This window comes from Lutra lutra, chromosome 5, assembly GCF_902655055.1.
Source record: "Lutra lutra chromosome 5, mLutLut1.2, whole genome shotgun sequence".
In the NCBI taxonomy this organism is placed as follows: Eukaryota; Metazoa; Chordata; class Mammalia; order Carnivora; family Mustelidae; genus Lutra; species Lutra lutra.
Window position 1 is genome coordinate 158,392,157 of NC_062282.1, and position 14,128 is coordinate 158,406,284.

The following is a 14,128-nucleotide window of genomic DNA, read 5'->3' on the forward strand; positions in this document are numbered from 1 at the left end:
AAGCCGCTAGGACAAAGAGGCTCCTTACTTACATAGGAAAGCCCATCAGAATAACATCAGACCTGTCCACAGAGACCTGGCAAGCCAGAAAGGGCTGGCAAGATATATTCAGGGCACTAAATGAGAAGAACATGCAGCCAAGAATACTTTATCCAGCAAGACTGACATTCAAAATGAATGGAGAGATAAAGAGTTTCCAAGACCGGCAAAGCTTAAAAGAGTATGCGACCACCAAGTCAACACTGCAGGAAATATTAAGGGGGTTCTATAAAGGAGGAAAAATCCTAAGAATAGCATTGAACAGAAATATGGAGACAATCTACAGAAAGAAAGACCTCAAAGGTAACACAATGTAAATAAAAACATTTCTATCAATAATCATTCTCAATGTGAATGGCATAAATGTGTCCATAAAATGACACAGGGTTGCAGATTGGAAAAAAAATGATAGGACCCATCCATATGTTGTCTACAAGAGACCCATTTTGAACCTAAATATACACCCAGACTGAAAGTGAAGGCATGGAGAAGCATCTTTCATGCCAGTGGTCCTCAAAAGAGGTCTGGGGTACTGATTCTCATATCAGTTAAATTAGATTTTAAAGACTGTAGTCAGAGATACAGAAGAACACTGCATCATTCTTAAAGGGACTATCCACCAAGATGATCAAACAATTGTAAATATCTATGCTCCCAACATTGGAGCAGCTAATTATATAAGAAAACTATTAAGATAAAGAGTCATATTGATATGAATACATTAATAGTAGGAGAACTTACCATGCCTCTCTCAGTAATAGACAGATCATCAAAACAGAAAATCAATAAAGAAACAAGATCATTGAATGACACATTGGAACAGATGGACCTCATAGATATATACAGAACATTCCACCCTAAAACAACAGAATCCTCATGCTTCCCAAGTGCACAGGACTCAAATGATACCAAAAGACTGAGTTTGTTCCCTGCGTATTCTCAGATCACAAAGCTTTGAAACTGGAGCTCAATCACAAGGAAAAGTTCAGAAGGAACTCAAACACCTCGAAGCTAAAGACCACCTTGATTAAGAATGCTTGGATCAACCAGGAGATGAAAGAAGAACTTAAGCAATTCATGGAAACCAATGAGAATGAAGACACTTAGTTCCAAAACCAATGGGATACAGCAAAGGACATCCTAAGGGGGAAATACATAGACATCCAAGCCTCCCTCAAAAAAATTGAAAAATCCAGAACACACCAGCTGTCTCTACACCTTAAAGAACAGGAGAATCAAAAACAAATCAAACCTATTCCATACATAAGAAGGGACATCATCAAGATTAGAGCAGAGATCAATGAGGCAGAATCCAGAGATACAGTAGAACGTATCTATGCAACTAGAAGCTGTTTTTTTTGAAAGAATCAATAAGATAGATAAACTATAGGCCACACTAATCCAAAAGAAAAGGGAGAAAGCCCAAATTCATAAAATTATGAATGAATAGGAGAGATCACAACTAACACCAAGAAAGTAGAAACAATCATCAGAAGTTATTATCAACAGTTATATGCCAATAAGCTAAGCAACCTAGATGAAATGGATGCATTCCTGGAAAACTATAAACTCCCAACATTGAACCAGGAAGAAGTTGACAACCTGAATAGACTGATATCTAGTAACGAGATTAAAGCAGTGATCAAAAACTTCTCCAAAAAACAAGAGCCCAGGACCTGATGGATTCCCTGAGGAATTCTACCAAACTATCAAAGAAGAAATAACACCTATTGTCCTGAAACTGTTTCAAAAAATTGAATTAGAAGGAAAACTTCCAGACTTTTTCACTGAAGCCAGCATTACCTTGATTCTCAAACCAGGCAAAGACCTTACCAAAGACAATTTCAGACCAATATCACTGATGAATATGGATGCTAATATTCTCAACAAGATCCTAGCAAACAGGATCCAACAGCACATTAAAAAGATTATCCAACATGACCAGGTGGGATTCATCCCTGGGTTACAAGAAACTTTCAACATTCTCAAATCAATCAATGTGATAGAACAAATCAATAAGAGAAGAGAGAAGAACCATATGGTCCTCTCAATTGATGCAAAAAAAGCATTTGACAAAATCCAGCATCCATTCCTGATTAAAACACTTCAAAGTATAGGCATAGAGGGAACATTCCTGAACTTCATAAAATCAATCTATGAAAGACCCACAGCAAATATCATCCTCAATGGGAAAAAGCTTGCAGCCTTCCCGTTGAGATCAGGAACACGACAAGGATGCCCACTCTCACCAACTCTTAGTATTAGAACATAGTATTAGAAGTCCTAGCAACAGCAATCAGACAACAAAGAGAAATAAAAGGTATCCAAATTGGCAATGAAGTAGTCAAACTCTCTCTCTTCACAGATGACATGATTCTTTATATGGAAAACACAAAAGACTCCACCTCCAAACTACTAAAACTCATACAGCAATTCAGTAACGTGGCAGGATACAAAGTCAACGTACAGAAATCAGTGGCTTTATTTTACACTAACAATGAAAATACAGAAAGGGAAATTAGAGAATCCATTCCATTTCCTAGAGCACCAAGAACCATAAGATACCTGGGAATAAATCTAACCAACGTGGTAAAGGATCTGTATTTGAGGTTCTACAGAGCACTCATGAAAGAAATTGAAAAAGACACAAAAAGATGGAAGACCATTCCATGCTCTTGGATCGAAAGAATAAACATTGTTGAAATGTCTATACTGCCTAAAGCAATCTATACTTTTAAAGCCATTCTGATCAAAATACCACCAGTATTTTTCAAAGAGCTGGAGCAAATAATCCTAAAATTTGTATGGAATCAGAAGAGACCCCAAATCACTAAGGAAATGTTGAAAAACAAAAATAAAACTGAGGGCATCACATTACCTGATTTCAAGCTTTACTACAAAGCTGTGATTACCAAGACAGCATGGTATTGACATAAAAACAGACACATAGACCAGTGGAACAGAGTAGAGAGCCCAGATATGGACCCTGAAATCTATGGCCAAATAATCTTCGACAGAGCAGGAAAAAATATACAGTGGAAAAAAGACAGTCTCTTCAATAAATGGTGCTGGGAAAACTGGACAGCTATATGTAGAAGAATGAAACTCGACCATTCTCTTACACCGTACACAATGATAAACCCAAGATGGATAAAAGACCTCAGCGTGAGACAGGAATCCATCAGAATCCTAGAGGAGAATATAAGCAGTAACCTCTTCGATATCAGGCACAGCAACTTCTTTCATGATATGTCTCCAAAGGAAACAAAAGCGAAAATGAAATTTTGGGACTTCATCAAGATCAAAAGCTTCTGCACAGCAAAGGAAACAGTCAAGAAAACAAAGAGGCAACCCACGGAATGGGAGAAGATATTTGCAAATGACAGTACAGACAAAAGGTTGATATCTAGGATCTATAAAGCAGTCCTCAAACTCAACACACACACAAAACAAACAATCATATAAAAAATGGGCAGAAGATATGAACAGACACTTCTCCAGTGAAGACATACAAATGGCTATCAGACACATGAAAAAATGTTCATTATCACTAGCCATCAGGGAGATTCAAATTAAAACCACATTGAGATACCACCTTACACCAGTTAGAATGGCCATAATTTGCAAGACAGGAAACAACATGTGTTGGAGGGGATGTGGGGAAAGGGGAACCCTCTTCCACTGTTGGTGGGAATGCAAGTTGGTGCAGCCACTTTGGAGAACACTGTGGAGATTCCTCAAGAAATTAAAAATAGAGCTTCCCTATGACCTTGCCATTGCACTACTGGGTATTTACCCCAAAGATGCAGATGTAGTGAAAAGAAGGGCCATCTGTACCCCAATGTTTATAGCAGCTGTGGCCACGGTCGCCAAACTGTGGAAAGAACCAAGATGCCCTTCCACGGACAAAGGGATAAGGAAGATGTGGTCCGTATACACTATGGAGTATTATGCCTCCATCAGAAAGGATGAATACCCAACTTTTGTAGCAACATGGACAGGACTGGAAGAGATTATGCTGAGTGAAATAAGTCAAGCAGAGAGAGTCAATTATCATATGGTTTCACTGATTTGTGGAGCATAACAAATAGCATGGAGGACAATGGGAGTTAGAGAGTAGAAGGGAGTTGAGGGAAATTGGAAGGGGAGGTGAACCATGAGAGACTATTGACTGTGAAAAACAATCTGAGGGTTTTGAAGGGGCGGGGGGTGGGAGGTTGGGGGAACTAGGTAGTGGGTATTGAAGAGGGCACAGATTGCATGGAGCACTGGGTGTGGTGCAAAAACAATGAATACTGTTACGCTGAAAATAAATTTAAAAAATTAAAAAAATTTTTAACTGAGAAAAAAATAATGAGATCTTGCCATTTGTGATGACATGGATGGAACTAGAGGGCATTATGCTTAGCGAAATGAGTCAATCTGAGAAAGACAACTATCATATGATCTCTCTGATATGAGGAAGTAGAGATATAATGTGGGGGGCTTGGATGGTAGTAAAAGAATAAATGAAACAAATGGGATTGGGAGGGAGACAAACCATAAGAGACTCGTAATCTCACAAAACAAACTGAGCGTTGCTGGGGGGATGCGGGTCAGGAGAGGTTGGTGGGGTTATGGACATAGGGGAGGGTATGTGCTATGGTGAGTTCTGTGAAGTGTGTAAACCTGGCAATTCACAGACTTGTACCCCTGGGGTTAATAAAACATTATATGTTTATTAAAAAGTACTAAAAAAAGACTAATTGTAAAAAAAAAGTTAATATCTAATAAATAGTACATTCTTTATAATATAAAAAATAAAATAAAATAAATGAAAAGAAAACAAAGAGAGGTGATATGTTGAAAGAATACAGCATACCTGCTCAGTGGCAGATCACGGTATCCAACTGGACAAGAAAGGATGTCAATGGAGGTACAAATTAGCTCAGCACAAAGCATCAGAGAGAGAGAGGGAGAGAGATCAAAGTATCCACAATTACTATTTGGGAGGAGAATGAATAAACTACCCTAAGATGTCATAGGAGATTTTCTATTCTCACTGTTTATCAGACAAAGCCCATATGTAAGAAAAGAAAAGTCATTGATTTCATATAAGCCTGTTTTTTTTTTTTTAAATTATTATTATTCTTGGTTTCCAAACTTGGTTTCCATTAGAGTTGGATTTAAAAAAAATATATATTTAGACCTGAGACTTCTAAATTTCAGAGAACATAAGTGGAGTTGCTGACATTCTTTCCAAGATCTAACATCCACTTTCCGCTTCTGATATCTAAATATTTTCTTATAAAACCAAGGTGAAAGTATGCATTTTTTCCTATAAAGTGTTGTACTCAAAGATCTATCTATTAAAAAAATAGTCTCTGATATTAAACATCAAGAACTACAAATATTTGGATGGCTGGTGTATAGTGTTTTTCCTTCCACAGGCAATGAAACTCCCCAAAGTGTCCAGTGCACTGAATATCAGCTGTTAGGATTCCAAAACATTCTTGGATGGCAGACACTGTTATTTGCCATCTTCCTGTTCGTCTACTTTCTCACAGTCACAGGAAATGTTGTCATTGTTGCAGTGGTGAGCCAAGAACAGAGGCTGCACTCATCCATGTATGTATTTCTCAAATACCTCTTCTTTCTGGAGATCTGGTATACATCCACCACCGTGCCCCTTCTCCTAGCCAACCTGTTCTCTCACAGCCAACCCATCTCCTTCCCTGCCTGTAAAACACAGCGTTACTTCTTTGTGTTCTTTGGGGCTACTGAGTGCTTCCTCCTGTCCATGATGGCTTGTGATCGATACCTGGCCATCTGCAGCCCACTCCACTACTCTTTCTTGATGAGTCCTGAGATCTGCACCAGGTTGGTGGCAGTCTCCTGGTTGACAGGTATTGGCACAGGATTTTAACCCTCCATAATGATTTCCAAGTTGGATTTCTGTGGTCCTAATCAGATCAATCATATCTTCTGTGACCTCCCTCCCCTCATGCAGCTCTCATGTTCCAATGTGTATGTCACCAGGATGGTCATCTTCATCCTGTCAGTTGCAGTGCAAAGCATTTGTTTTCTTCTTACACTTGTGTCCTATGTTTTCATTGTATCTACCATACTGAGAATCCCTTCAGCATCTGGATGGATGAAGACCTTTTCCACATGTGGCTCCTGTTTGGCTGTTGTCTACAGCCAACATGTTGACTATGATACTACGGGATCATAATCTCTATATATGTTCATATGTACATATGGTAAATATGTCACCTTAAATCAACAAGATCAATTCTGTCTTCTACACTGTGGTTATCCCACTGCTGAAACCTGTTATATATAGTTTGAGGAACTAAGAATTCAAAGAGGCTGTTAGAAAAGAAATGAAAAAAAAAAAAAAAAAGAAAGAAAAAAAAAAGAAATTTATTGTTGTTGTTGTTGTTTGTTTGTTTGTTTCTCAGGGAAGGAAAATTAGCATAGAACATGTAATGGATCAAGTTTGGGAATATATGAGTAACAGATTCAGAGCCTTCAAACCTGGATGTCATCCTTGGTGCCATGTTGAATTCCATAAGCCATAATGAAAAAGTTTTTTCATGGCCTCTTGGCAACAACTCCTCAGAAGATAAATTGCCTCTACAACATCACTTTAGGGGTATTTTTGTCCTTTGGAAGTTTCATCATCTGGTGAGAATCTAATATGATTCAAGGATGTGATGATTTTACACATTATTTTCAGATTTTACAAGAGAATTTCTCCTGAGTTCACAAAGTATATGTGGTGAAACTTATACATCTTTGAAGAACGGATAGGAAACTGGTATTGTAGATTCAGTTCCTGGTGGTACTTGTGGCTATTGAATGTCTGTGGAATAAATAAATGAAAAAAGAAAGGAAAAGACATACAAATTATTGTTGACTTAAATTATCTCCTCATGACAAAAACAAAGAATTTTTGAAATGCCCAAGTTTATCTACAGGAACTTAGACATTTTAATGTTTTCAGTTTAATTAAATCCTAGGAATGAAATGGAGCATGGGAAGGAGGAAGACAAAGGGAAGGAGGCATAAGTGGATGGAGAGGGATGGGTGGGGAGGGAAGGTGAGAAAGGGAGAAGGGGAGAGAAAGACAAAAGATGAGAGAGAGAGAGAACATGCTCAAGGGGGAGGGGGAAATGAAGGAAAAGGAAGAGAAGGAAAGGGAAGGGAACAGATAGGTGGGGAGGAAGGCAGGAAGAAAGGAGTCAAACTTTCTTTTATTCAGCCATTGTTTAGAAGACCTCTGCTACTCCTGCCTACTGTCTCATTCACTAATTCCACAGATATTTTGAAGCCCTTTATATATACCAGTCCTCTTCTTGCAGTTTGGATTGCCCAGGGACACAAAGTAAAGAAATGGCCAAGGGATATTTGGCCCGAATAGAGCCTCTAGTTTTGAAGGAGAGACATATATAATGACTTATCCAAGGAGTAATGGATTTATACCTATTTGTGATGTTTTCTGTGAAACAATAGAGTATAAGCTGGTTTATCTACATGGAACAGTAAGGTCTGAATTAACATAGAGTGTTAAGAAAGCTTTCTATGTTTACATTGTACTTTAATCTTACAATTTACAGATGAGGAGAATAAGAATGGATGTGGTATCCCAGACAGGGAGCATGGCATGAATGCCAGGAGAAGAAGTCTTGGGAATGTGGGGATGGAGGAAGGAGACAAGTTTGGAAAGAAAGCAAGAGCTTGTTCCTGCAGATCATTGAAAGCCCTATAAGGGTTTTTGGATTTTACACTGAGACAAATGATGGATTATCAAAGGGTATCAAATAGGAAATGACATGATATATTTTATATTTGTGAATCTCACTGCTGTTTAGAGAATAGAGTGACAGAAAAAAAGACCTGCTGATGTCATAGCAGTAACCCACATGGGAGAGGATCTTGGCTATATTTTAGGTTTGATGATGCCTTACAAATAGTAAGGCTAGGCGTGAAAATTCAAGACTCATTCACTCATGCCCACACAGTGAGATCAGTCTGTATTCTCTTCCCAGTCCAGTAACCCATTTGTGATATAGTGCACATCAATCCCTGAGCTTTAGGGGCAAGGGCACTTTCATTCTTTGGCACATGTTTTAGTTCTTTTGGTTCTTTTGATTCAAATAATGCATTGTAATCTGAAATAGGCCAGGAAGTGGATGGCTTTAAAATACAGAGAACAAACTGGGAAGTGGTAGAGGTGAGGCAGTAGGGGGATTTGTTAAATTGGTGGTGGGTATTAAGGAGAAAAGTTGTTTTGATGAGTACCAGTTGTCATATGTAAGTGATGAATTTGCTAAATTCCACTTCTGAAACAAAAAGGAAACAAACAAAAATTTATTTTTTTTGTTTAATTTTTTTTTATTTTTTCAGCATAACAGTATTCATTATTTTTGCACCACACCCAGTGCTCCATGCAATCTGTGCCCTCTACAATACCCACCACCTAGTGCCCCCAACCTCCCACACCCCACCCCTTCAAAATTCTCAGATCGTTTTTCAGAGTCCATAGTCTCTCATGGTTCACCTCCCCTTCCAATTGCCCTCAACTCCCTTCTCCTCTCCATCTCCCCTTGTCCTCCATGCTATTTGTTATGCTCCACAAATAAGTTAAACCATATGATAACTGACTCTCTTTGCTTGACTTATTTCACTCAGCATAATCTCTTCCAGTCCCGTCCATGTTGCTACAAAACGTGGGTATTCATCCTTTCTTTTATTTTTTTTTTACAGCTTTATAAACATATATTTTTATCCCCAGGGGTACAGGTCTGCGAATCGCCAGGTTTACACACTTCACAACACTCACCATAGCACATACCCTCCCCAATATCCATAACCCCACCCCCTCTCCCAACCCCCTCCCCCCATCAACCCTCAGTTTGTTTTGTGAGATTAAGAGTCACTTATGGTTTGTCTCCCTCCCAATCCCATCTTGTTTCAGGAACACGGCAGGGATGTCCGTTATCACCACTGCTATTCAACATAGTACTAGAAGTCCTAGCCTCAGCAATCAGACAACAAAAGGAAATTAAAGGATCCAAATCGGCAAAGAAGAAGTCAAACTATCACTCTTCGCAGATGATATGATACTCTATGTGGAAAACCCAAAAGACTCCACTCCAAAACTGCTAGAACTTGTACAGGAATTCAGTAAAGTGTCAGGATATAAAATCAATGCACAGAAATCAGTTGCATTTCTCTACACCAACAACAAGACAGAAGAAAGAGAAATTAAGGAGTCCATCCCATTTACAATTGCACCCAAAACTATAAGATACCTAGGAATAAACCTAACCAAAGAGACTAAGAATCTATACTCAGAAAACTATAAAGTACTCATGAAAGAAATTGAGGGAGACACAAAGAAATGGAAAAATGTTCCATGCTCCTGGATTGGAAGAATAAATATTGTGAAAATGTCTATGCTACCTAAAGCAATCTACACATTTAATGCAATTCCTATCAAAGTACCATCCATTTTTTTCAAAGATATGGAACAAATAATCCTAAAATTTATATGGAACCAGAAAAGACCTCGAATAGCCAAAGGAATATTGAAAAAGAAAGCCAAAGTTGGTGGCATCACAATTCCGGACTTCAAGCTCTATTACAAAGCTGTCATCATCAAGACAGCATGGTACTGGCACAAAAACAGACACATAGCTCAATGGAACAGAATAGAGAGCCCAGAAATGGACCCTCAACTCTATGGTCAACTCATCTTCGACAAAGCAGGAAAGAATGTCCAATGGAACAAAGACAGCCTCTTCAGTAAATGGTGTTGGGAAAATTGGACAGCCACATGCAGAAAAATGAATTTGGATCATTTCCTTACACCACACACGAAAATAGACTCAAAATGGATGAAGGATCTCAATGTGAGAAAGGAATCCATCAAAATCCTCGAGGAGAACACAGGCAGCAACCTCTTCGACCTCAGCCGCAGCAACATCTTCCTAGGAACATCACCAAAGGCAAGGGAAGCAAGGGCAAAAATGAACTATTGGGATTTTATCAAGATCAAAAGCTTTTGCACAGCAAAGGAAACAGTGAACAAAACCAAAAGACAACTGACAGAATGGGAGAAGATATTTGCAAATGACATATCAGATAAAGGGCTAGTGTCCAAAATCTATAAAGAACTTAGCAAACTCAACACCCAAAGAACAAAGAATCCAATCAAGAAATGGGCAGAGGACATGGACAGACATTTCTGCAAAGAAGACATCCAGATGGCCAACAGACACATGAAAAAGTGCTCCATATCACTCGGCATCAGGGAAATACAAATCAAAACCACCATGAGATATCACCTCACACCAGTCAGAATGGCTAAAATTAACAAGTCAGGAAATGACAGATGCTGGCGAGGATGCGGAGAAAGGGGAACCCTCCTACACTGTTGGTGGGAATGCAAGCTGGTGCAACCACTCTGGAAAACAGCATGGAGGTTCCTCAAAATGTTGAAAATAGAACTACCCTATGACCCAGCAATTGCACTGCTGGGTATTTACCCTAAAGATACAAACATAGTGATCCGAAGGGGCACATGCACCCGAATGTTTATAGCAGCAATGTCTACAATAGCCAAACTATGGAAAGAACCTAGATGTCCATCTACAGATGAATGGATAAAGAAGATGTGGTATATATACACAATGGAATACTATGCAGCCATCAAAAGAAATGAAATCTTGCCATTTGCGACGACGTGGATGGAACTAGAGGGTATCATGCTTAGCGAAATAAGTCAATCGGAGAAAGACAACTATCATATGATCTCCCTGATATGAGGGAGAGGAGATGCAACCTGGGGGGTTGAGGGGGTAGGAGAAGAGTAAATTTATTTTTTTTTAATTTCCTTTGTTGTGCTCTTTATCTCTGATTTTTTTTTTTTTTTTTTTTTTTTTTTTTGTATTTCTGTGTTAAGAGTATCACTGATAGGGGCATCTGGGTGACTCAGTTGGTTAAGCATCTGTCTTGGCTCAGGTCGTGATCCCAGTGTCCTTGGATGGAGTCCTGCATTGGAATCCCTGTTCAATGGGAAACTGCTTTTCCCTCTGTCTGCAGCTCCCCCGTCTGTGCTTTTTCTCTGTCCAACAAATAATTAAATAAAATCCTTTAAAAATAATTAAAAAAAATAGTCTCATTGATGTCCTCCATTCTTTTCCCATGTTATCTGGATATCTGCATGTTAATTGTTTTAAATCATCTCTCAGGCATATTACTTATTTCCATTTTGCTTTGGTCTCTTGATGTGGTTTTGTCCTATTCTTCATTTGGGAGATTTTCCTCCATATCCTCATTTTGTCTAACTTTTCTCTGTCTGTTTCTGTGTGTTAGAAAAATTGACTACTTCTCCTGCTGTTAATGAAAATAGTCTCATGGAAAAGAGGTCCTGTAGTTAGCTCCTGTGGTGCAGTGTCCCCTGTTCCCTGGGATCTGGTGCTTCAGGGAGTGTCTCCTTATACACGTTGTTTGTGCTCTGCTTTTGAGTCTTGGTCTCTTTTTTCCTTTAGTCCAGTGATCTGCAGAAGCTCTCTTTGCTTATTGTAGGCAATGTTTGTTCCCAAGTAATGGTGGGCCATGTTTTAGCAAAGTGTGTCGTGGTCTGCTTGGGAAATGAGACCTGCACCATTGCTGCCAGACATGTAGATCAAGAGATATGGTGTTAGTATGTTTTTTTCTGGTGTTTTGAGTCAGGGGTCTACAGTGCATGGACTAAGGGGAGCATGGCTTGGAGGGTGAATCAGAGGTGATGCATGGGTAGGGGGGGTTGTAAGTAGGTAAGCATGTAGGCACCACACTGGTTTCTGAAGGAGGCCATTGTTTATGTTGGGATTGGGAGACATCACCTGCCTCCTCCTTTGTTCCTGGAATGGTGTTCCTGTGATCCCTCTCTCTGGGCCATGCTCTGAGATGAGAAAATCATATTCCCTCCTGTCTTCCTCCACTTATATCTTTTAAACTGCTTGGTCTGCACTATATCTGCTGGGGATGTTTTCAGTGTTGTTCTTTAGGTATGTGGGCTTAGCTTCCTAAAGCTCTCTGGGCTCTCAAAGATGAGCCCACTAATATTTAAAATTCCAGGCTTTGAGTCCCACTGGTTTTAAACTCATGAGATTCAGTCTGTTGGACTTCCAAAGTGAAATATTATGGGTATTCATACTTCCCATGGGTTTTCTTGTAGGAGTGTCTGTTTCCCACCATTCTCTGTGCCACCAGCTGCCTCCCCACTGTGGACAACCACAGTCAGTTTTGTTCCCAGAAGTCATGACCCTCCTTACCTTGTTCAATGTGGTCTTTTCTCTCCCTTAGGTTATGACATTTGTTCTGCCAGTCTTTGGGTTGGTTTCTGGGTTACTTACACTGCTGTGAAGGTTATCTAATTGTTTCTGTGGTATAAGACAAGCTTGGGGTCCTCCTATCCTGCCATTTTCCCAGAAAACCTGAGAGATTGAAATCTTTTATTCTAATATCAAGAACAAAATAAATTAAGGATGTGCTCACTTTTGTCACTTTTATTCAACATAGTATTGGAAATAGCAGTTAGAGAAATTAAACAAGCAATAGACATCCAAATTGGAAAAGAAGATCTATACTTACAGATAACATAATCTTATATATAGAAAATCCCATATAGTATATTAAAAAAGTACTAAAACTAATTAATTCAGCAAATTGTTTATGGTATGAGATTAATACCTAAAAACCAGTGTGCTACCATATGCTAGCAATGAATAATCTGAATATGAAATTGCATGGGTAATTTTACATATAAAAGTGGCTGGATCACAGTGCTCAGATATGTAGTTGTGGTCAAATATTAATCTAGATGTTGTTATAAGAGTGTTTTGGATAAGATTAAAATTTAATTCAGTGGACTTTGAGTACAGCAGATTTTTTTCTAAGATTTTATTTATTTATTTGACATACCGAGATCAGAGAGGCTGGTGTGAGGGTTCAGAGGGAGGGATGCTCCTTGCTGAGCAGAGAGCCCAATGCAGGGCTCGATCCCAGGACTCTGGGATCATGACTTGAGCAGAAGACATAGGCTTCAACCCACTGAACCACCCAGGCACCCCTAGTAAAGCAGACTTTTATTCCATGATGTGGTGAAACTTATTCAATCATCTGAAGCTTAAATGGAACAAAGATTTGAACTCTTCTGACCAGGAGGGAATCAGGTAGCAGAAGACCTTCAGATATTAAATACAGCATTAACTGTTCTTTCATTTCCAGCGTGTTGGCCCACACTGCAGATTTTGGACTTTGACTTGCAAGCCTCCATAATCACTTGAGACAATTCTTTAAAATAAGGGATATATATTACATATATAATAAAGACAATGTGTGTATATACACACTGCGGGCGAGCAGTATTAATGCCCCTGTTTGTTTGTTTGTTTGTTTTTGTTTTGTTTTGTTTTTTGTTTTTTCCTGAAGTGGCACAAACTTGTTAATATATTAAAATTTTCCTAGATAAGAAGTGCTATACTAAGAGTATAACAATGATTTATCATTGTGGAAATTTGTTAAGCAACAGTTTAGCTTATGTCATAACCATCATCAGTAGATACGTCTAAAATGTGCTACCAGTCAGGGTCATATGCTTTTTAGAGCACAAGATAGATTAAAGTTGAAGTTTGGGGATTAGATTTTACTTACACTCTAACTTTTAGTAAGAGAAACAAATTCAATGAGGGGATATCATTCAAAAAGATTGGATGCTCCAGAGATGGTTAAGTAACAGAGCGTAGCAATGCCACTTTCGAAAGGAATGGGAAGAAATTTATAGTGGGGTCCAAAAACAAAAACAACAACAACAACAACAACAAAAACAGGAAAAGAAATACCATAAATATATTTTTTCTGAGTAAATATTTTTAGTTCCTGATACTGAGGACATTACTTAAAAGACACTACAATATATGTTGCCTCCAAATATTCACAATGTATTAAAATTTTACTTGATTAGATCCTACAACAGTTAATTATAAGTCCATATTTTTTACAAATGCACACACACATGCATACACAGTGCAAGTCTGCTAAGAAGAAAGAACTT

General features: G+C 38.6%; 1 pseudogene; it reads left to right on the forward strand.

The window, feature by feature from the left end:
* The first annotated feature begins 4,878 nt into the window (after positions 1-4,878).
* On the forward strand, positions 4,879-6,410 carry LOC125101272 (olfactory receptor 11L1-like; annotated as a pseudogene).
* The last annotated feature ends 7,718 nt before the right edge of the window (positions 6,411-14,128 follow it).